At 33.9% G+C, this 25,427-nt stretch overlaps 1 protein-coding gene across 1 annotated transcript in view; it reads left to right on the top strand.

The window, feature by feature from the left end:
* The window catches only part of LOC118198174 (uncharacterized), a 48,711-nt gene that overhangs the window by 16,136 nt on the left and 7,148 nt on the right, over positions 1–25,427 (top strand). The window lies entirely within an intron of this gene.

Here is a 25,427-nt window from a genome sequence, read left to right as displayed (position 1 = left end):
AAAGATTAACCGAATCTTGTACACTTTTCACAGCAGTTTATGGGTTAATAATTCATCTTCAGTTTTGCCCTAGGTAGGTATTTTGTTAAAATGTCCGCTTCTTGATTTAGGGAACTTAAACTGAACATCTTGATTCATTTCATATTTATCTTTTACAAAAAAATTTTTTCAGTTAATGTGCCTTGAACTACTACTTATCCCATCTATTAACACTTGACAGTCTGTTTTAATGTCTATTGGTTTGTCAATTAGATCATCTTGTCCCAGGTCTTCAAGCAAAAAGATGTATCATTTAATTTCACGTGCATATTCACAGACTGCCAAAAGTTCAGCTTCCATTGTAGATAGAGCAATTATTCTTTGTTTATTGCGCTTCCAATTTATGAAAGTTTTACTTAATGTAATGAAATAAGCTCTGAATAATTTTCCATCTTCAGGGGTACACCAGCTTGCATCTGATGTATCATTTAATTTCCCATTGTCTGAAGTATTTATTAAACATGCATTTTCTGTTCCTTTCATATATCTAAATATCCTCTTCACAGCTTTCCAGTGTTTCTATCCAGAATCTTGATTATATCTAACAAATCACTTATGGCAAAAGCTAAGTCTAGCCTTGTGCCTGTTGCTAAGTTTATCAATGAACCTAACACTTCTTGATGTTTTGTCTTCGACACAGGTGGCGAAGATGTTATGTCATTGTAGCGATCACATGTTTGATGAAGCCTTGGTAGTTGCTTTTGCTCATGTCGCCATCTATTAACACCAGTGAGAAGTGCCACATCGCGTGGGCGGAACCTGAACCTGGGTCGGTTTACTACGAGTCAAATTCTTTACCACTAGCCCAGAACAGCTCCATTGTGCTAAGTTCAAGAATTCCAACTCTTTCAAATTTGCCAGCGTTGAGTTGTTCTTGAGATTGCAAAATCTTCAAGATTTTCACCCAATATTTGTGGAGTCTTGACAGGTTTACATTCATTCATTTTAAAGTTTTTATTTATATTTATTGACTGAGTATAAATTTTCCAGAATCTTGCCGGATGTGTATTCCTAAAAATATGTGTGTTTTAGTAGACATCTTGTAATGTAAACGATTTAGATAGTTGAGATATGAAGTTATTTATTTCAGAATGTGAATTTCCAATAACCATTAAGTCATCCACATGTACTGTTGTGACAAGTAGTTGATCTTATCATTATAAATATAAATTCATAGATCTGACTTTAATCTGGTTAAAGTCCTTTTCTTAAGAACTTTTACATAATTCTTCATACCAGCATTTTCCTGATTGTGGTAATCCATATATACTTTAGTTCACAAGATATACTTTTTTGGGATCTGATATAAATTGAGGTGGTTGTTCCATGTAAATTGGTTTATTCAAGTATCCATTTAAATATGCAGTTTTTACATAAAAAAAAATTCTTATTTTGTAAACTGCAATCAATAACAATGTCCTGTAGGTTACAAGTCTCATTACTGGTCTAAATCCATCTTCATAGTCAATTCATTTTCTTTGATTAAGTCTGGTTTCTTCTAGTCTTGTTTTATAAATTATTTCTAAATTACCCTTCTCATCCTTTTTTATAGAATATGGAGCAGTTTTTAATAACTTTCTTATCAATGGGTCTTTCAACTAATTCTCAAACATCATTAACCTCCATTGAACTCAGTTCTTCTATCATTGCATGTAGCCAGAATTGACTTTCAGCAGATTCTACAGCTACATCATATATGTCTTGGTAATTCTTCATTTATATTGTATACTACATAGTCTTTGAGTTTTTTTGGTGGCTTCATCGCTCTTGCTGGTCTTTTTTCGTGACTATCATTGCCAGGTTCTTCATTTATTTGTGGATGCTGTATTATTGGCATTTCCAATTAATTGTTCTTGTCGTGTTCATCATTTGTGTTTGATGGTAAAATTTTCTCACCTTCTTCATCTGTTGTATCATCTTCTCTGTGGTATCCGTCAGTTATTACCGAATTGTTTACACTGTCATTATTTTGTTCTTTGTAAAAAATAATGAATTCTTCTACTATTTTTATTGAATTTTAAATAATTTCCTTTTAGTAAAGGTGATCAGTGTTTCAGCTCGTTAAATTTTACATCTCTCACTTTTTAAATTTTATTTAGTTTGGTAATATAAATTTTTGTATGCTATAGCCTATCTTAACTCCTTTTTGAGCTTTTAGGTCCATCTTTCTATGTTTTTCTTGTCTTATATGAACATATGCTTTACATCCAAATTTTTTAAGATAAGCAATTGTTGGTGTGTATAATTTTCACTCTCTAACCCTTTCAGGACAGGCGTACCATATACGCATTCCTTAAGAACGTCTCTTACAGCCGGACGTCCCATCCACACATCGCTAGAGATTGTATTCAGAGGACAGGTGATGCGTATACGCATTTTAAGCTGGAACGTTTTTCTGAAGGCCACTAGATGGCATCTTATGTCCATTACTTTTGAAATGAACACAGTTTAAGTTCCTGACCTTGAGTTTGATATATTCTGCTTGACTTTGGTATTTTACTCATCAGCTCTTGCGAGGGTGTGGGGGGAGGGAAAGTGTAAACAGAGGTGAGCTCTTTAAATCGCTGTGTGCTAATGAAAACATTCACGTTTCTGATTTATATCCAATTTCTTTTTTTATTCTATTTTTTCCTTTACTATATATGGGCTTTTAGGGTTAGTATGTGGAGTATTGTTACATTTTGCATTGCCCTTCAGATATATTTTCGGTTCTTCTCTTTTTATTTCAGAAAGCCTCACCTCCAGTCTATTATGGTGAAAAGGCGCTATTTATCAGAGGAAGAATATCCTTGTATGGTCAATGAACCATTTATTAACGCATATGAGAGTGATGATTCATTTTCTAAAGAATTAGAGAGTGATACTTTTTCTTAGAGTTAGAAAGTGATACTTCTCCGTGCTTCGAGATTTACCACAGTCTTCATTTTACATTTTGTTACTTCTTACTGTAAATAGTCTTTATTGTGTTGTTTTTTTAATTTAAAACTTTATTGATGGATTTTATCAATTAAATCTTTGGAATAATTTGAATAGCGCTTCCGAAAATTATTTTACAAGATAAGCAATTTTTTAAGTATATTTTATGTAAAATAAAGAAGAAAAGGTTAATCTTTGGATTATGGTAACTAGGCGATTTTTTGGCGAAGATTTGGCGACCAACCCTGCTACAGCAACCTGCTAGTTTTTTTTTTGGGATGCCATTTTGTTTTCACCAAGTAAAGGCATGTTTTTTTGTTTTTTTTTTTTTACTCAACATTTTTTTCCAACAATCTGCTAGCCGAATTACGCTTGTGCTAGAACTTTTATGGAACAAAAGTGCTTAATTATGACGAAGATAAGGTGCAAAATTGGGAGAAAGTGCAGAATCGCAAACTGCTTGCCGCATTTTTAAGAATTGCACATATATGGTATCCATGTACACGTCGACCTATTTTCACTTTAAAAAAATTGCAGAATTGCACAAAAATGGCATTGCGCACACTCTTGACTTTATCCATGTACACTGCTAAAGTCCTAGCTAGTAACCTTTATTGCCTTACCAAAATGTCGTCAAACTACCTGTTACCATATTCCAATGATTAGCCGAAAAAATGTTATTACCGTAATTGCCGGAAGAAAGGCCGCATCAGCGTAAACGCCGCAATAGATTAAATTGCGCGTGACATCATCGTGGGCCGTATAGATGCAAAAACTCAACCTAAGTCCTGATATATGACATACCAGTTAAGAAAAATGCATGAAATGAAACCATAACTCAAAAATAAATTAAAGGTAAGAAATGTATAGCTTCTGTGCCATTTAGAGACATTTTCAAAAATTTTCCGCTCCCTAATTAAAAACTATCCAACAAGTACTTGTACCCAAACTGATGGGATCTGTATTTGGCAGAATGCCAAGAAAAATCCATTCATGCTGAAGGGGAAATACGTCAGAGTTCGTTATTTCGAGGCAGGTGGAGTCGTGTCCGCCTTTGAAAAAAATTGCAGAAAAGGCAGGGGTGGGGAGAGGATGGGTCCTGGAAGATTCATCGAATGGCAGAGGAGAGAGACTATTCAAACTGATGAGAATGTTGATTTGAAAGGGGGAAGAATGTTATTGTTCTGAGATCTCGTTTAGGGTGAATAAGGCATGTATGTCCGTTCAAGGGAAAGAATGTAAACAAAATAACGTTCGCAAAAAGCAACTGAGTGGTCTTTTGTGTGGGAACAGCACCAGTCTATGCACAATGACAAGGCCATCCAAACATGTACAATGACCATTATAGGAAATATTTTATTTTTAGTGCACCTAAATGCCGCATGGGTAGAAACGCCGCACCCGCTGAAAATTTAAGTTTTAAACACGTAAACGCCTCGGCGTTTCTTCCGGAAATTACGGTAAGTGCTCATTTTAGCATATATAAGAGCTCAAGTAATAATCTAAAATGATAGAAAAAATTACGATGCTAGAAGCAAAACCTTTTTTTCTTTCTGATTTGTTTTATAAAATTAGGCTTAGCAATGCAAAACCTCCGTCCTGTAGGGTGACTGGCTTTGATTCCCTTCCGTCCCACACGAGCGTCTTAAACAAAGGTGTGCTGTCGCGAAAAGGCTAATGAAATAAATCAACAGCACCTGAATGTGGTGAATAATACCTTTTAATTACTTTAAAATGAACACTTACAACAAAATCAAAATAACCGAGATAAATTACAATTTATTGCATTGTGTAAGAAAGAAAACTGAAATCTAATCTAAGTAAGTTACAACCCTGGTTAAGAAAGTGTGTATAGAAAGTATTAATAATTATCACACCAAAATAATAGGCAAGCTAGATTTATTAATTATATTAATTCAATGCAATTAGACATGGATATCCCGGGAGTACTAAAAGTTAGACAATAAATTTAATTTTAATTAACAATTTTGCTCAATTCATCAATAAAACAGTTAATTATGGCAGAGAAATTGGGGTCGGTACTGTTTGCAAATATTGGTCCCATCTCTCAGGACAGTTTGGAAACTTTTAAAGAAAGGTATATAAGAGCTTTTATGGAACAAAAGTGCTTAATCATGACGAAGATAAGGTGCAAAATTGGGAGAAAGTGCAGAATCGCAAACTGCTTGCCGCATTTTTAATTGCACATACATGGTATCCATGTACACGTCGACCTATTTTCACTTGAAAAAAATTGCAGAATTGCACAAAAATGGCATTGCGCACACTCTTGACTTTATCCATGTACACTGCATGGTCTGTAGACAACTTATGGTAAGGTTCTTTCCGAAAACTGGATACTTAGATCAGCTGAAATTCGGCAGCTGGTTACTCGCAGACCATCTATACCGGCAATCCGTAGCGTGGCCTTTGCTCTGGCAGTGAAATATCAGAATTTTAGCGTTTCTTTCCTCCGAACTAGGCCTACTATGGTGGGAGACGGCTTTGGTGAAAAACTGGCCACTGGACTTAACGAAGTGCTCTCTTCAACAGGTGACAGATGATTCGATCCGGTAATTAGCTCCATCACTGGTATCTGATGAGATCGAAATAATCTCCTTCGTTAAAGAACAACCCAAAAGCTGAAGTTTAAATTTTGATGGAAGCAGGTGAGCACTCAACAAATTCGCGGCAACATATCCACATCTTCTATGGTCAGTTGGCCCAGAAATTTGTGTCTAACGAGTGCACAAGAGTTTTAAATCGAAAAACTTCAACATTCCCAAAAACTCCCCAAAAGAGATGAGAAAAATCTGCAACCACATCAGGAACAAAACCATATAAAAATTTCTAATTTTTTTCAAGAACAATTCAACCTTTTAAATCTTCTCGCCAAAAACATGCGAAGGCAACTAACCCTTTTTCATGGGAGGACTAACCCTTTGGAAATGGGTGGGATGAAACATTCATCACTTGTCAAAAACCAACTCTGGAAGCTTAAAAACTGCGCTCCAAAATGAACAATTCAAAGTCAGGAAATCTGTACCATTTCTGCTAAAAATATACACTAAAGTGACAAAAGTCATGGGATATCTCCTAATATTTTGTTGGTCCTCCTTTTGCCCGGCGAAGTGCAGCAACTCAACGTGACATGGACTCAACAAGTCGTTGGAAGTCCCCTGCAGGAATATTGAGCCATGCTGCCTCTATAGACGTCCATAATTGTGAAAGTGTTGACAGTGCAGGGTTTTGGGCACGAACTGACCTCTCGATGATGTCCCATAAATGTTCGATGGGATTCAGGTCGGGCGATCTAGGTGGCCAGATCATTCGCTGGAATTGTCCAGAATGTTCTAACCAATTGCGAACAATTGTGGCCCGGTGACATGGCGCATTGTCATCCATAAAAATCCCATCGTTGTTTGAGTACGTGAAGTCCATGAATGGCTGTAAGTGATCTCCAAGTAGCTAAAGGTATCCATTTTCAGTCAATGATCGGTTCAGTTGCACCAGAGGACCGAGTGCATGCCATGTAAAAACAGCCCAGACCATTATGGAAACACCACCAGCTTGAACAGTGCCTTGTTGACAACTTGGGTCCATGGCTTCGTGGGGTCTGTGCCACGAACCCTACCATCAGCCCTTACCAACTGAAATCGTGACTTATCTGACCAAGCCACGGTTTTGCATTCATTTAGGGACTAACCGATATGCTCACGATCCCACGAGAGTCGCTGCAGGCGATGTCGTGCTGTCAGTAAAGGCACTCAAGTCGGTCTTCTGCTGGCATAGCCCAAGGAAGACCAATTTTGCCGCACTGTCCTATTGGACACATCACTCGTACGTCCCACATTGATTTCTGTGGTTATTTGACGCAGTGTGCTTGTCTGTGAACATTGACAACTCTACGCAGACGTCGCTGGTCTCGGTCGTTAATAAAAAAGTATTTCTTAAAAAAATACATAACCTAAAAAGGTATTTCTAAAATAGAGAGAAAACAAATAGCAGAGCAAAAATACGATGCTTTTTATTGGAATTACAAACTATAGCTTTTTTGAACGACAATATCGCGAAGCACGATCTCCTGATCACGACAACATTCACTGTTGCCAGAACTTATCTAAACTATGTATTATATTATTATTATTTTTATTAACATACTTTAATACTTCCCCTTGTAAAAAAAAATAATAATAAATTTTAAAAAAAAAAAGTCACATCTTAAGTCCCATCTTATCACAAAGAATTAACGGTCTCGGTTTAAATAAAGGTTTAGTCATTATGTCAGCAACTTGCGCCTCTGTAGGTACCTGCTGCACAATGATTTCCTTTTCTAGAACTTTCTCTCGTATGAAAAAGTGCTTGATATCAATGTGTTTTGTGTGTCGATGAAACGCCGGGTTTTGTGACAGTTTCACTGCAGCGGCATTGTCTACTTGAATTACTGGAGTTTCACGTAACGTGGTTACATCACTAAATAGTCGCTTTAACCAAATTACTTCTCTAGAACATTCACTAGCTGCAATTACTTCTGCTTCAGTCGTCGAAGTTGCAACAACTGATTGCCTTTGGCTAATCCATGATATAGCTCCACCACTATATAATATCACTACTCCATTCGTTGATTTTCCTGTTTCTTGACAGCCTCCAAAATCTGCATCACTATAGTATTCTAGAATTCCTGGTTTGTATTTATTCTTGTATGTAACACCTTTAGTTAGAGAACCTGCTATGTATCTGAATACACGTTTCACTTTTTTCCAATCATCTTTCGAAGGATTTTCTAGGTAATGTGATAGAATGCCAACACAGTAAGCTAAATCTGGTCTTGTGCCTAACATAAGATGCATTAAAGCTCCTACAGCTTCTCTATAAGGAAGAATTTCTCTGTTTGATTTATCTTCCTTTTTCTTTTCAGTTAGACCTTCCTTCAGGATAGGAGTTGACACTGGCTTGCAATCTTCCATCCCAAATTTTTGAAGAATTTTTCTTGCATAAGCTTGCTGACTAATTTTAATACTTCCATCTTCAAGCTGTTTAATTTCAAGTCCAAGAAAGTATACTGCTGGTTTAGTTGTGATTCTGAATCTCAACTTCAATTCTCTGAGTAATTTTTCAGATTCTTGTATATCTGTTGATGCTACTAAACCATCATCTACATATAAACATACGATTAGCTTCTTGCCGTTATTGTTTCTTATATATAAGCATGGATCAGCTTCACTTGTCTTGAAGCCCAGCTGTGACACAAAATCTCCAAAATATTTATTCCAGCAGCGTGATGATTGTTTAAGTCCATACAAATTGCGTTTCAACTTACAGACTTTCTTCGAACCGTCACTATATCCTTCTGGTTGCTGCATGTATATAGATTCTTCAAGTTTTCCATATAAGAATGCTGAACCGACATCAAACTGAGAAAGATGCATTTTCTCATTGGCTGCGATGCTCAAAACTGAATGAATAGTTCCTAACTTTGTTACTGGACTAAACGTTTGATCATAATCAACTCCAAAACGTTGAGTACATCCTTTGGCAAAAAGGTCTAGCCTTGAATTTATCAATAGATCCATCAGGATTCCTTTTGATCTTATAAACCCACTTGCATGGTATAGCTTTAGCATCTTTGGTAATTTTTCTAAACTCCATGTTTCATTCTCTATCAATGATTTCATCTCTGAATCCATAGCTTCTTTCCAATTAACACTTTGCTTACAGTTGATCGCTTCTTCATAAGATTCGGGCTCTTCAGAATCAATAATAAAAGCTTCACTTATCATTATATAATCTTCAAAACGCTTTGGCTTTCTCAAGTCAGCTCTATCTCTTAGGTTCTTGACTGTGCATTATTTTGCAAATTAATATCTTCACATTCTTGTCTTTCAAAATGTTCTTCTGATATATTTCCAGATATTTCTTTGTTATATTCTTTTTCTGAATTATCTTCTTCACAAAGAAACTTTTCTGACTTATCTTTTTCTGAATTTTGTTGATGTTCAGAGCCAGAAATTAGGCTATCTTGATCTTGAATAGGTAACTGCACCCTTTCTTCACAATTTGTGAGCTTTTCGTTAAATATAATATCACGTGAACAGATCACACTATTGGTTTCTTTGATCCATAGTCGGTATCTTTCGTCTCCATCATAACCAATTAAATAAGCTTTTGTAGCCTTATTATCCATTTTCCTTCTTCTTTGTTTAGGAATATGGGCATAACACACAGATCCTACTATACGAAGATGCTTAAATCGAGATTTCTTTTTAAACTATAGCTCATGACTCATGCCTTCTACTGATGATTTGCCAGTTCTGTTTAGTACATATATGGCAGTGTTGACTAGTTCAGCCCATATTGCTGCAGGAAAATGAGCTTCAGAATTTGAGTACTTAAATGTTCTTGCCATTTCGATTATTGTACGTATGTCTCTTTCACTAGAGCCATTGTGTTCAGGAGAATAAGGGGCTGTTAGTCTTTGAGTTATACCTTCGGAATGCAAAAATAGCACACACTTTGTCATTGTCAAACTCGCTTCCATTATCGCTGAGAAATTCTTTGACTGAATGTCCTAAAATTTTAGCGTGTGCAAGCATGTATTGTAACATATTTACAACAGCAGATTTTTCCTTGATAAAATACCCATAACGAAACTTTGTGTAGCTATCTTTAAACACAACTAAGTATCTTTTCTTCTGGAAAGATTCATCAAAAGGTCCACAGACATCAGCTGAAATTAATTCACCAGGCTTGCTGGCTGGCTTTCTTATGCCAAATGGTAAACGGTGTGCTTTGCCAAAAATGCATGGTTCACACAATTTTCTTTCAAATGGGATTTTAATTCCTAATTTTTTCTCAAGCATGTTCTTAATGTGACGTTTATCTTGATGTCCCCATCTCTGATGATATAGCTCTAACAAGGAATTGTCTGCTTCAGCAGCATGAACTTCTATAATTTTATCAGGCATAATAGGTTTGATAGCTGCCTTGTATAACGTACCATATACTTTGCGAGTTCCAAAAAGCACTACTTGACCATTAACCTTTAACCAGCATTCTGTAACTGTTGAAATAAATTTACTATTTGGATTTCTATCTTGAGCAGCAAGTAAAGAAAATAAATTTCTGTTTATCTCAGGGACATACCAAACATCTTTAAGGTAAATTCTTTGAATTTTACTACCAATAGTTGTTTTGACACATACTGTACCTTTACCAAGAGCAACTAAAGTTTCTTTTCCAGCAGCCTTGATGCTACAGGGACTATCAAACTTCATAAAAGTCAATAAAGTATGTGAAACAATTCATGATATGTCTTGTATCTCCACTATCAATCCAAAAAGATGTTTGATCAGTCTTAGCCTCTTCGTCAATGGACATCAGTATTACACTGCCTGTATTTCCTTCATTGGTTTTCGTTAACCTATTCTTGGGTGGTCTTCCATCAGCAATCCACTGTTTACAATCTTTTACCCAGTGTCCTTTCTTTTTGCAATAATTGCAAATATCTTCTTTTCTTGGTTTTCTTCTGAATTTATCTTTTTTATATTGCTTTTGTTTTTCAGATTTTGACATTACTAATGCCACTTGTTCATTTGTATTGCCTTTCTCAAGACTTTTAAATTCTCTTTCATGAGAGCAAAGCTGTGCTGTTAACTCATCAACTGTTCTTTTGTCTTCACCCAAGAGTAACCAACTTGACTTAAACAAATGGTATTGTCCTGGTAAGACATCTAAAATCTTGCAATTGAGTAGCATGTCAGGTAACTTATTTTCATTTTTCTTTTCAAGTCCTGAATTCAACTCCTTCCATAAGTTTTTTTTAATTTGGAAAGATGAGCCGCCATATTATCATTTTCATTCCACTTGAATTGAAAAAATTGCATGCATATATTATACAATTGATTTTCTGATGATGCTTCAAATAACTTATGTAATTCCAACCACACTTCTCTAGCAGTCTGAAATCTCATAACTTTTTGCAGAGTTTCTTCCATCATGGAATTCGTTAATACCATCATAGCACTAGTGCTTTCATTTTGAAACTTCTTAACAGCTTCATTATATTTCTCTTGTTGAGCAATCGGAGCATCTACAGGAAGAATTTCTGGTTTCACTATAGTTCCTTCTACTTTAACGGTTAAGTGCAGGTGGTCGGCCACTGCGCTGTTCATGGTGGGATGTTATGCCTGAAATTAGATACTCTTGACACTGCGGATCTCGGAATGTTGAATTCCCTAATGATATCCGAAATGGAATGACCCATGCGTCTAGCTCCAACTACCATTCCGCTTTCAAAGTCTGTTAATTCTCGTCGTGCTGCCATAATCACGTCAAAGCCTCTTCACATGAACACAAATGAAAGCCCTGCCAAAGCACTTCGCATTTATACATTTTCTATGCGATACTACTGCCATCTGTATATTTGCATATTGCTATCCCATGACATTTGTCACTTCAGTGTATGTTTAATTACGAATAACTTCCCAAGCAATTAAGCTAGACGAAAAACCTATAATTCCACCAGAAAGGCTCAAATTTTCTGTACAAAAGCATATAAATTTCAATTAGTGAAATTCATAATCTCTATTTGTAAATTGAGATAATACACTCAAAAGTCTTTAATCCCGACATCCATAATCCGGACCTCAAAGCTAGAAACTTTCTGTGCATGCGTCAACGCATGCGAATCATACCTTTACGCATGTGCGTTTAATATATAACGAACGGTATAAGCTAAGCTAAAATTATCTAATTATCTATTTCAGTTAATGTTGCAGTTTACGTTGTTCCTTAATCTTCTAATTGGATCCGGCTTATTATTTTTTGCAGACTGTTAGAGCAATTTTATAAAAGTAAGCTTGAACTTTCGATTATGTCAAAAAGAATTTCCGATTCTGGAGCTACCAAAGGATCTACGAAGCGAAAGCATGTTTCGATGTCCATCAAACAAAAAGTGAAATTGCTGCAAAAAATGGATAAAGGCCATATCCTTTGGTTCTCTAATCATTCCGAAATATGTTTATCAATTTCACGCTGCTCTGTACGGGGGGGGGGGGGGAATGAAGCGGCACGCAATGAACTGAAAGTTGATCTGTCAGCACTACCTTTATCTTCAGGGCAGATGTTTTTATTTTATTCGGCTTATAATTCCTTACAAAATGTAGTATTTCATCTTGATGTACTCTGTCTTTGATATGATTTAAATCAAATTCCTCGTCATTATAAATATCACGAATACACATCAAATAGTTTTCTGGTTGCAATTGTTTAGTTTTCGACTAAAGCTTCTCTCTCTCTCTTTTTTTTTTTTTTTTTTTTGTAAATTTTGATACCCTTTAGATCATAATTGCTTTTTATTTCATAAATTACGGTTTCATATTTTTAATTTTATAATTTCTGCATACCATCTTACCAGATTTAAACTGATGATCTATAATCCGGAATTGCCAAAGTCCTGACGAGTCCGGATAAATACTTTTGACTGTACTCAAGAAATACAGTCAAAAGTCGTTAATTCGGACCTCAAAGCTACAAACTTTCTGCGCATGCGCTGCGTTTACGATTGCGCGTAAGACCTTTACGGCTGCGAATATGTTTGTGGGCATGCGCGTTTAATGTGTAACAGACGGTATAAGCTAAGCTAACATTATCTAATTCAGTTAATGTTGCAGATTGCGTTGTTCCTTAATCTTCGAATTGGATGCGGCTTATTATTTTTTGCAGACTGTTAGAGCAATTTCATAAAAGTAAGCTTGAACTTTCAATTATGTCAAATAGAATTTCCGATATATATTTACTAATATGTAATTTGTATCTACAAAGCGAAGTATGTTTCGAAATCCGAAATCTGTTTATCAATTTTACGCCGCGGATTGGAAGTTGATCTGTCAGCACTATCCTTATCTTCAGGGCAGATGTTTTTATTTTATTTGGCTTATAATTCCTTACTAAGTGTAGTATTTCATCTCAATGTACTCGGTCTTTGATATGATTTAAATCAAGTTCCTCGTCATTATAATTCGCTTCCGATAGTGAAGAAAGTGACCCAGAGGTTATTGAAAACGAAAACATTTCGATTGACAAATTAGTCGGTATTCTCAACACAGCAATAATAGGACTTGAACAGTGGAACTTTGTAACTAAACAAGAAATTATGTCTGTTTAATAGAATTAAAGAGAAAGTATTATCACATGAAACGAAGCAACTTACATTGAAAGAAATGTTTAATAAAGTAAACAAATAAATATTAAGCTTTTTCTTTTTGTAAATTTTGATACCCTTTAGATCATAATTGTTCTTTATTTCATAAATTATGGTTTCATATTTTTAATTTTGTAATTTCTGCATGCCATCATACCAGATTTAAAGTGATGATCTATAATCCGGAAAAATCGATAATCCGGAATCGCCGAAGTCCCGACGAGTCCGGATTAACGACTTTTGACTGTACTTGAAATTTAAGTCGATTTAACACAGAATGAAACCCAAGAGACCTATTTTGAATTATCCAAATTTAACCACAGTTATAAAAATTGACTAACATACTAATTAACTTTACTTAAAAAAATAGTTTCCAGCAAACACACAAGCTGATTAAAACCTTAATTAATATTGTTAATAAGGTGTGTAGCTGAAGTTTAGGATACACTTTTGAGTAAATCATTTATAAAAAAAAATTATATTTCTTCAACACCTTACCACCAGAGTCAGAAAATATTGATTTGAGGGGGGGGAAAGAACTTTAGCAGAAAGTGGGGTACATGTTAACCAAACATTAAATTAAAGAATGAACACACCAAAGAATGTGTAGCAAACAAACTTTAAACTGTTAAATAACCTTAAGGGTCAAAACTAACAATACAAAAACCAAAGTAAAACTTTAAGTTCCCAAACAAAGTTAAAGTCAAACAACTTTAAGAAAAACTTTATCAACCAAACTTAAATTTAGTACACATCAAATAGTTTTCTGGTTGCAATTGTTTAGTTTTCGACTAAAGCTTCTCTCTCTCTCTCTTTTTTTTTTTTTTTTTTTTTTTTTTTTTTTTTTTTTTTTGTAAATTTTGATACCCTTTAGATCATAATTGCTTTTTATTTCATAAATTACGGTTTCATATTTTTAATTTTATAATTTCTGCATACCATCTTACCAGATTTAAACTGATGATCTATAATCCGGAATTGCCAAAGTCCTGACGAGTCCGGATAAAGACTTTTGACTGTACTCAAGAAATACAGTCAAAAGTCGTTAATTCGGACCTCAAAGCTACAAACTTTCTGCGCATGCGCCGCGTTGACGATTGCGCGTAAGACCTTTACGGCTGCGAATATGTTTGTGGGCATGCGCGTTTAATGTGTAACAGACGGTATAAGCTAAGCTAACATTATCTAATTCAGTTAATGTTGCAGATTGCGTTGTTCCTTAATCTTCGAATTGGATGCGGCTTATTATTTTTTGCAGACTGTTAGAGCAATTTCATAAAAGTAAGCTTGAACTTTCAATTATGTCAAATAGAATTTCCGATATATATTTACTAATATGTAATTTGTATCTACAAAGCGAAGTATGTTTATATTAAAGCAACCAAACTTAAATTTAAAGTTTACAGCTTAAAACTTACAACCAAACTTTAGCCAAAACAAAAGCAAATGAGTAACTTCAGTTACTGACGAAACTGAATTAAGAAGCAAATAAACTTAAAGCTAGAAATTAATAAACAAATAATACATAATACAATTTTAGGCTTGTATTCTCTATATAGTTCATATGGTGTAAACTTTTTGTCCGTTTTTGTGACCCCCGTTACTCATTTGTACTGCTGCTTTTAATACTTAATACCTTCAGACCAAAATTTTATCGATAATTCTGCATCAATTAACATAGTTCTAGCAATTTCAATTATAGTATGATTAAAACGTTCAGCTTTTCCATTACTTTTCAGAGTGTAAAGTTTTGCAAGTTCATGCTCAATTCCCATTTTTTTCAAAAAATTATTTTATACTTTTAGCTAAAAATTCACTACCATTACCACTATGAATTCATTTTAGTTTCTTGCCTGTTTGTCTTTCTTCTTGGATGATAAGCTTGATTAAATCTTCTGAAATTTCATTTTTCTTCTCAGTTATCACAAATATGAAGTTACTGTAATCATCTACCACTGTTAAAAATTAACAGCTTCTATCTGTTGATTTCTCAGTTGGTCAAACTAAATTTATATACCATAATTCTAAAATATCTTCAGATTGCTTAGATTCCTCACTTTTATAAGATGACTGTGTCATTTTTTCCTGTTGTACAAAGTTCACAATTCTTTTGGGAAATTTTTACGTTTTCTAATCTAATGACTGCTGAGTTCCCCCCCCCCATTTCTATCAGCCTTTGATAATTTATGTGACCTAGTCTCTGATGTCATAGTACATTATTTACATTACTAATTTTAGCTTCTTCGATTATATTTCCATCAAATTTATTTCCATTTCTGTAGCTATGTAGAATGTTTCCATGTTTATTAATCACTTTACTATTGATCATTATTGCAACATGCTTTTATTAAATTTCATAATTCTCCACAATTAAAGCACCTTTCATATTTCGCTTTTATCCAGTTTTCTATTGCCTTAGAAGCTGCTTCTATTTTTTTTTTTCTTTGTTTATTTTTTCCCAGTTTCTTTTAAAGCTTGTTTAATTGAAGCTATATCCTTTCTTTATTGTTTTTAATGATTTTATTTTCAAATTGCTTCCTAAATCCTTCTGATATGAAGTAAATTAATTCTTTATCTCTTATTCCATTCCTCACTTGAATACTTTTACTTTTCAGAATTATAGATCTATTCATGTAATCATCTACAGAATCATTTTGACTTATTTTCAGTTGAGCTAATTCTATTCTATATTTGATTTGAATGTCTTCTGTTCTTGCTGCCATTTCATTTTTTATTTTCTCCCATAAATTCTTTGCTTTCTTTTCATTCGCATATTTTAAGACTTTTGGAGCTGTCGTAGTTTGATTCATTATATTTCTTACCATTGCGTTATTATCATTCCATATTTCCCAGGTTTTTATTTCACTTTTGAAATTAACATTGTCTCTTTTATATGGTTTTGGTGGTTCATGTGCTTCTATCGCGCTTCTCCATATTTTCAAAATTCTTAATTCGCTTTCAATTCTATTTGCTCATATAATGTAATTATCATTAGTTAATTTTTCTATGCGATTAAAATTTATCATGTTATATGCCATATTTTCTAATTTATATTAACCAGTTATAATATAAATAAAATTTATCTCTGAGAGAAATTAGCGATGTTTTTAAGCCTAAATAACAGCAGTGTTCTATATGAAAGTTCAGCAGAGGGGACAGCCGCACACTGCTACCAAATGTTTGTGAAAGTAAGCATATAAATTATATTCTTTGATAATTATCTAATTCTAATAAAAATACATTATGTGAATAATTATAGAATGATTATAGAAAGTAATATATAAAAAGAAAACTTTATTAAATGAGATTAATCACAGCAAGTCTTACCACATTTTCCAAAAGCATTATAATCTCTCTCTAGAAGCCAGATTAATTTTTCAATTCATTCTTTTACAATCTAAGAAAATATCAATGTTCTAAAATATTAAAACTTAAAATTATACTTTATAACACATACTATTATGTTCTTCAATAATTTTCAAGAGTTTGTCATTACTAATGCTATTGTGCACATTTACAAGTAAGAGTGTAGGGTATTTTCACCTTGAAATAGACGGATTCAAAATAGTTGAGTTTTCCTGCAAAGCAGAAAACATTTTTTTTTATAATATCCTGAAACACATTTCATCATTACTTTATTGTTATTAACTGTTTGAATACTGCTAATTTCAATTTTATGCTTATTTTTTTATCATTATTATTATAAAAATCATGATTTTTTACCCCGTCTTGCATGTTACTTACTATGCACTTAATCATTCTGCATTCATAGTTGACAGAAAAGAAATAGAAATTAAACTCATAGAGAGGGGCGGGGAATATCCCAGTATCATTCAATGAAAAATCATCAAATATTTCAAATTAAAAAAATTCTGCATATTTAACATTAGTTTATAATACATTTCATGTGTGGGGAAACATTTTATTTGATTTATCAAAAATTTAAGACTATCAAAGTTTGTTTAATTGGAGTTCTTATTTTTCTGCATTATTTATTATAATCATATGGATTTACACAAATGTAAAGGGATTTCTTGTGTTAAGAAAGTTTTTACTTTAATTTGTATATAATGTGTATATTAAAAAATTTTCCTAAGATACTTCTAAAGATTTTAAAAGAATTCCCTGTTTTTTTAAAATAACATTTCATTTATCATAACAAACATTAAAAACGTTTTGACATACATATTGATCATTAGCTAATAAATTCTTCAAAGCCAATAATAGTTCTGGACTCCTTGTATATCATACTCACTCACTTGTGGAACCATAGTCATTAACCACCATAATTTTCTTCAGAATGAAATAACAAAGCAAATATAAGTTTTCAAAATTTCTTGTAAATCCCTTACTGTTAATTCTCAGACTGCCTGGAGTCCATAGATCACAGTTTAAAAACCACAGCTCTAATATTTTCATCCACTTAGTGGTATGGTTTAAAAACCTGAAAAACCTTACTACAGTCAAAAGTCGTTAATTCGGACGCCCATAATCCAGAATGATCTATAATCCGGACCTCAAAGCTAAAAAACTTTCTGCGCATGCGCCACGTTGGGACATGCGCACAAGCGTTTTACGCGTGCGCGTAAGATCTTGACTACTGCGCATATGCGTGTGCACAAGTGCAGAATACGTTTTCGCGTGCGTGTTTAATGTATAATGGACGGTGTGAGCTAAAATTATCTAATTATCTATTTCAGTTAATGTTAATGATTGCGTTGTTCCTTAATCTTCGAATTGGATCCCGCTTATTATTTTTTGCAGACTGTAAGAGCAATTTTATAAAAGTAAACTTGAACTTTTAATCATGTCAAATAGAATTTCCGATGCTGGAACTTCCAAAGGATCTACAAAACGAAAGTATGTTTCGATGTTCAACAAACAAAAAGTGGAATTGCTGCAAAAAATGGATAAAGACATGAAGAATGTGACAGAGAGGTTAGTGAAAACGAAAAAATTTCGATTGACAAGTTAGTCGGTATTCTCGGCACAGCAATTAACAGGACTTGAACAGCGGAACTTTGTAACTGAACAAGTACAAACAAATGTGTAACAAATTAACACTTTGTAACAAATTATGTCTGTTTATAGAATTAAAGAGAAAGTATTATTACATAAAACGAAGCAACTTAAACAACTTACATTGAAAGAAATGTTTAATAAAGTAAACAAATAAATATAAACTTTTTTTTTTTTTTTTTTTTTTTTGTAAATTTTGATACCTTTTAGATCATAATTGTTCTTTATTTCATAAATTACGGTTTCATATTTTTAATTTTAGAATTTCTGCATGCCATCTTACGAGATTTAAACTGATGATCTATAATCTGGAAAAATCGATAATCCGGAATCGCCGATGTCCCGACGAGTCCGGATTAACGACTTTTGACTGTACTAATCATTTTAAGTGATAGGATTTTCTATATCACTTTATGAAGTAGTCTTTTAGCCAGAGAAACGTCTATTTTCTTTCTTGAATAAAACTGAGTATTATGTATCTCAAGTTGCTTTATAAGGTGTGTCTTATACAGAAACTTTGTTTCACAAGTAGATGGCTGCTTTATATGATGCTTTTTGCACATTTCTTTTAAAGCTGCTGAAGTTAAAATAGAGAATACTCAGTTAATTTTTGGCACCTGATTTTTAGAATGGTTAGAAATACGAAGCAAATATAATCCTTTTTATAGAAAAATTAATTTCATTAAAAAGGCAAATAAATTCTAAGAAGCATCAAATAAATATTTACTCTGTTAGATATGACAGTAAATGTTCACCATTTTGTCCATTCATAAACTCATTTCTACCTAAATAATCTCTGTAAAAATTTTAAACACAATTAAAAACAAGTTTATTTTACAAAAATATAACTTTTTACAACTGTTGCCACTCAAATCAAAACTAAAGGGAAAATAATACTACACTGGTTGAATGTATATGAACAATGCTATGCTTAACATACTCCCACCTTTTGATAACAGGCTTTCTACCAAAACAAATATTTAATTAAACTAAATTTTAACCTAAAAGTCCATTTTAAAGTTCACTTAAAATTCTATGTTAAAGTTCAAAGTCCTTGAATCTGGATGGCACTTTTATGGCTCGACCACGTCTGATAACTCTTTCAGTATCTCTTGAAGACTTGTAGGGATATTCTCTTGTTCAGTGTCTGCCTTTTCAGGACTTCCTTCAGATTGTGGTTGTATTTCCAGTGGTTATAATCTTGGATTGCGGACTTATATAGTTATGCATAAAACAAAATCAATAATTATATACAGAAATGAAAACAATATTAAATTTTTGTAAGTTATCAGATAATGACAAACTGGAGGCTTAAACAGAATTATGTATAAAGTGAAAATAAAGAGCATAAAATGGAAAAAATAGACATTAATATTGTATGTGATCCCCCCCTCATCTGTATACAAAGTTTACACCTTGTGACCATGCTTTCAATTAGGTGGTCAACCACCGCTGAATTAAGCAATCGCCATTCTTGTAGAGCAGTTTCCAACTCAATAAGAGTGGCTGGAGGTGGAAAATGGGAAGGTACTGCACGGCCGAGAGCATCCCAAAGATTTTCGATGAGATTAAGGTCGGGCGAATGTGCTGACCACGCCATATGCACAATCCCTTTGCTCTCCAGGTAGTCAGCGACGATGACAGCTCTTTGGGGATATGCATTATCGTTCATTAAAACAAAAGTAGGGCCAACTGCTGCAGCGTACAATCTCACAATGGGTTCATCTCGATACCGGACAGGCGTCAAAGAACCGTTTAAAGATGTGCAGGTTGGTGCGGTATCCTAATGAAATCCCTGCCCACACCATATTGCTTCCGCCTTGGAATGCGTGATGTTTTGGGACTGATTGTGTGTTTGTTGTTCATGTCATATCCTTATACGCTTGTCATCTGGCTCCAGAGCAAATCTTGACTCATCAGTAAACATGACATTGCCCCAGTCAGACACATTCCAATTGACATGTTCCCAGCACCACTATAATAGTGCCCCTCTTGATTGGGCGGATAAAGGAACACAAACTCGAGGTGCCTGGGCGTACAGTCTACTCATATGTAATCTTTGGCGTACAGTAGCTGCAGATATCGCCTTACCAATGGATGCTGTAACCATAGATGTCACACGTGTGGAGGTCGCTCTGCGATTATGCTTGGCTACAATAGCAATATAACGATCTTCCGTGGGTGTTGTAACCCTTGGGCGACCGGCTACGGGCCTTCGGACAACTGTCTCTGTGGTTTGGAATTGTTTTCATGAGCGTGAAATTACAGAATGATGAATGCAGAAGAAAAGAGCAACATCCGTGATCAACTGTCCTGCTTCAATGCGCCCCACTGCATACCAGCGCTCAGAATCTTTCATTCGTCTTCTGGAAGTCATAGAAACATGTTTGTCTTGAAAACAAATTGTACGAAAGTTTTAAACACCTTCTCTCAACACTTACAATCAACTTCTGTAACCCATCATAAAGCTGACTTCTTATAAGACTGCCTTTTTTGCATATTTCTTGACATGAAAGCACGATTGGCTGTTACCTAACATATTTGCATACTTTCATCTACCTCTGCAGTGAACTGCATCCTCTTCAATTCTGATTGGCTTCTGGAAATTAGCATTTTCCTCTCCGGCTTAACTTTTGGAAGTAAGTGTACTTATATGTAAATGCATGTGAGCATATTACATAGAAGGGCCTTTTATTCTATTAAATTAAGTGTTGAGGAACCTAGTGAACTGCTAAGCAAAAAACAGAAACCTAAACTCAAGAAGACTTAATTTCCCTTTATTGACTCCAAAGTAAGATTAACAGTCGGCCTTTTTCTCAGGGCTCACAGCAAAGCTTCCATTTGGGCTTGAACTCAGAATGTAAGAAATAAGAACTAACTAATGATTAACTAAAGAGATTTAGCTGAAGCTAACACATTTGTAAACTAGTTGGCCTGTAATATTAAATTAGCCAGCAAACTATCAAAAGGCACGTTATACGGCCAAGCATAGTAACAGCTTAGAGAGAGACATAGCGAAAAGCCAAACACTCACTATTCGTGTATCCTAACTCTCTCTGGCAAAGTCAGTTGAGCTTGACTTAAATAATATTCTCTTCTCATTTGCATTTAACATGATTCTAAAAACTCATACTGGAAGAGAGTTATAAGCTGAAGAGAGAAGAAAGAGGCATAAACTTAAAATAACTGTTATAAAATTAAAATATGCCTTATATTTCATAATACCTCCTTCCCTTTGCTGTCATAACATGCCATTGCCAAGCCACAGCACTCATTTTTTGTACCTCATTTAAACCTAGTTTAAGGCAGGGGTCTTCGTGAAACAGTTTTACAAGACCTGTGAATACAATTTCCGTAAGTTAATTAGCGTTACTATTACTATTAAGATGGGGAAAAAACTAAGATTTTAATAGTTTGCATTATTTTAATTGTAATTAAAAAAAGGAATGCAAGTATAATGGTCCAGGAAAATCTGTAAATGGAATTCTTTAATAATTTATTTTATGTTATAAATATTATTCAAAGATTTGAAGATTCAGATTTGATTAACCATTTCCTGTGCTTGTCAAAAAAATAAATACCATTAGATATGAATTTTTGAGATAAGAATAATTACTTGGTGTGGGAATCTGTAATATAATACAGTATGTAAAAGTATGTAATTGGTATAAAATATTGCAGAGATGGAGAAGAGGCAGTAGTTTGAGTTAAGATTAATTTTAAATTTTCCAGGCAAGGCAGGAAGGAACCTGCAATATTGAGTGTGAAGTGAAAAGATTTGACTGCATGCATTACCGCTATGCTATTATGACTTCGCGTTGCAATCAAATATCTGAGTGGCTATTTAAAATTGGAAAAATGGATTAATTTACATTGCTTACAGGTATATGCTTTGCAGGGATAAGGAAGAATGGGGAAGAAAGACAAGAGTGAAGAGGTGGTCATGGGGCATGTTCAAGTAGGAGACAGTAAATGCTTGCCACCTGGATATTAAAATGTAGTAGAGTGCGTTTGAAGAGGACAACCGGAAGTGTCAATGTACCCCTTCATCTCCTGTGGTTAGGTTATGCCTTTTGCATTGAGAATAAGCCTTTAAGTGTTTGTTTTTTTTTTATTTACTTTTTTAAATTGTACTCCCTAAACACATTATTTAATTTACCTTGCTAGTGGGGTGTAGAATAGGTACTTAAGCTAGTGTATTTTTATGTGAGATGTTTTTTCTCTAGTTGAAAATTAATATGTCTTAAAAAAAAGGAATGGAATATTTATAATTTGTGATAGTGTCTAGTAATTTTACTCCAAAGTTACAAGTTTTATCAAAATCAAAATGCCATGAGGTTTTGTAGCTGAAAGTTGTAGTAAGAAATAAAGTTTATGATTATTTCCATATAAATATGCGTATTTTTTTCTGTATACATCAAAGAAAAATTTAATAAAGAAAAGAAAGTTCATAATTTGTTTGTTTTTAAGTTTAAGTTTAAAGTAAGTTATTAATAGTTCAGCATATTAGAGCTAATTTAGAAGTTAAACAGCAAAAATCAGCATATATTTGCAAATTTTCACAGGACTAGTTTCAGTGGTTTTACCGAACCATCATCCTCGGCTGTCAAAGCACAAGTGAATGAGATAACATGTAGTTATAAGATAAGAATGGCTGGACAGGAGTTAAGCTACTGGTGCCATATGTTGTTGAAACAAAAACTAAAACATAATTTCCTAAAGGCTGAAGGAAAAGATGGATTGGAATTAGGGTCGTTAAATAGAACAGAAAGATTTTTTTAATGTGAAACACGTCTAGAAAATCTAATTCACCAATGAAACATGTTTTTTGAATAATTTTGGCTGCAGAAAAATGAAAAGTGTGATTTTCGGACCAACAATGCTGGGCAATAGAGAACTTCATTGTTTCCTTTTTTCTAACATACGCCTCATGTTCTGTAACGTGAAATTGTAAGGCTGTCTTAGTTTGACTAATGTAAATTAAACCACACTGGCAAGCAATCCTGTAACTACCCCAAGCATTTATATCCGGAAGGGGGTCTTTAAGTATAGACCTCAGAATTTTATTAATAGGAGAATAAATGATCCAAAAGTTAAATTTCTGTAAAATACGTGCAATTTCATAGCTAATTGATGGAAAGAAAGGAATGACAACAGAATTCTCATAATCACCTGAAACAAGAGTGTGCCTTTTGGTGTGTTAGGATGAGAAATTTTTAACTGCTTGGGGATTAATAATGTGTAGTGAAAAGCTACTGCTTTTATATAATTTAGTTCTTGATCAAGAGCCAGTTTGGAGAAGCGGACTTGAAGTGCATGGAAAACAAATGAATAAAATGAAGCTAACTTTTGTTTAGTCAGATGACATGATTTGAAGTGTCATGGAAGACAAAACGATGAAGGTCTACAGTTGTACTCAAGTTACGTGTGACTAAAATGTCGAATGGAAGAGAATTGCATATCTCAAGTTCAAGAGTGAACTGCATTGCAGGATCAATAGAATTCATTATTGAAAGAACTTTATTTAAATCATCTTTATTACTGTCAAACAGGGTAGAAGTACAGTGTTCTACATAGCGGAACCATACCGGGAAGTTTAAAGTTTCAAATAACTTTGATAATTACAAACCCTATTGAATTTTTTATGGTGTAAATGTTATTACAGTCCAGAGTCTGTAATTATCCAGACGTTCATTATCCAGAATGATCTATAATCTGGACCTCAAAGCAAAAACTTTTTTTTGGTATGCTTTACGCATGCGCGTTTAGCACAAAAAATGAAGCTTTAATTTAAACAACTTACATTAAAAGAAATGTTTAATAAAGTAAACAAATAAATATTAAGCTCTTTTTTTTTTTTTTTTTTTTTTTTTTTTTGTAAATTTTGATACCCTTTAGATCATAATTGCTCTTTATTTCATAAATTACAGTTTCATACTTTTAACTATATAATTTCTGCATGCCATCTCACCAGATTTAAATGGATGATCTATAATTCGGAAAAACCCTTAATCCGGAATCGACGAAGTCCCGACGAGTCCGGATTACGGACTTTGTACTGTATATAATAGAGTTGAAAAATCTAGCTCTTTTATATATAAAATATTTAGCTAACGCAACATCCCATCTGTTGCGAATTGTGCTGGAATATATGCTCTTCCCAAAATTCATAAAAGTGGTATTCCTTTGCTGTTGTATCAGATTTATGCACTGCCTCCTACCCATTAATATTTTAAGGGATTTATTTTAAGTTTCACTTATGCACAGTTTTACAATTTTGATAGAATTTTTAAGCAAAATTTTCTTGGAATTTTACACAGATAAGCTTATATTTAGGAATCCCTGGTAATACGAAATGACATCCTATATATGCCTGTAATTTGAATAGAAGCCCTGAAACGCCGATCCCTTGGTATAAGCACATTATTAATGTACTTATACCAAGGGATCGGCAACTATTACAATCAACTGGTATAAGTACATTATTAATGACGTTGCAAAGCATAAAATCTTAAAATAAAATTTGCCTCCAAAACAGTGATAATAGATGATTGTATGCAAATAGAAATGATACATCATACCTCATCAAGAAGCATGAATTGGCAGTCAGGAAAAGTTTGTCAAGCAGTGTGTAGACAGGATTTTGAAGTTTAAACATGGCTAGTTATTCCACTACGAGATAGTTCTCTTATATGGAAAATGCTGTCGCCAAGCAAGAGAGACACTACAACAGTATGTATTATACTTATCCTATCATTCTGATTCTCTTGCAACTACTATCATCAATGCCATTCACTATATTAAACAAATAAGGATCATCACAATTTGGCTCTATTCAGGTAGGCTGACACTTGCAGATATGCACATACAGCCAGTAAGCATCCTGGCATAAGTGCTAGCCAGTTTCCATTGCAGTACGAAAGAGTTCAATGTATCATGTAAGGGAAATTTTGCATGACTTCAGACTGCCCTGTGCAATGCAGCATTAAAGCAAGGATAGCTGCCATGAGATATTAGAATTGCTATGCCTGATACAACTTAGTTATGTATGAAGGCACTGGATGTACACCTGAAATGGTCATTATGTAGATGGAGGAGGAGAAAATTGATCACAGTGGTGTGTTTAAACCAACACAACTTAGATTTTTTGGAACTTCACAAGTTTGTTAGTCCATCATGGCAATGAAGGTCATCAGATACAGTGGTCTGTCATTGATTGGGATGAGAATTGGAACACTCGCTTTATAGAATT

Source organism: Stegodyphus dumicola, chromosome X2 (genome assembly GCF_044657685.1).
Source record: "Stegodyphus dumicola isolate Sdum_Otavi_A_Nest chromosome X2, ASM4465768v1".
Taxonomy (NCBI): domain Eukaryota; kingdom Metazoa; phylum Arthropoda; class Arachnida; order Araneae; family Eresidae; genus Stegodyphus; species Stegodyphus dumicola.
Note: the sequence above shows the minus strand (reverse complement) of the source record. Positions and strands in the feature narration are given on the sequence as shown.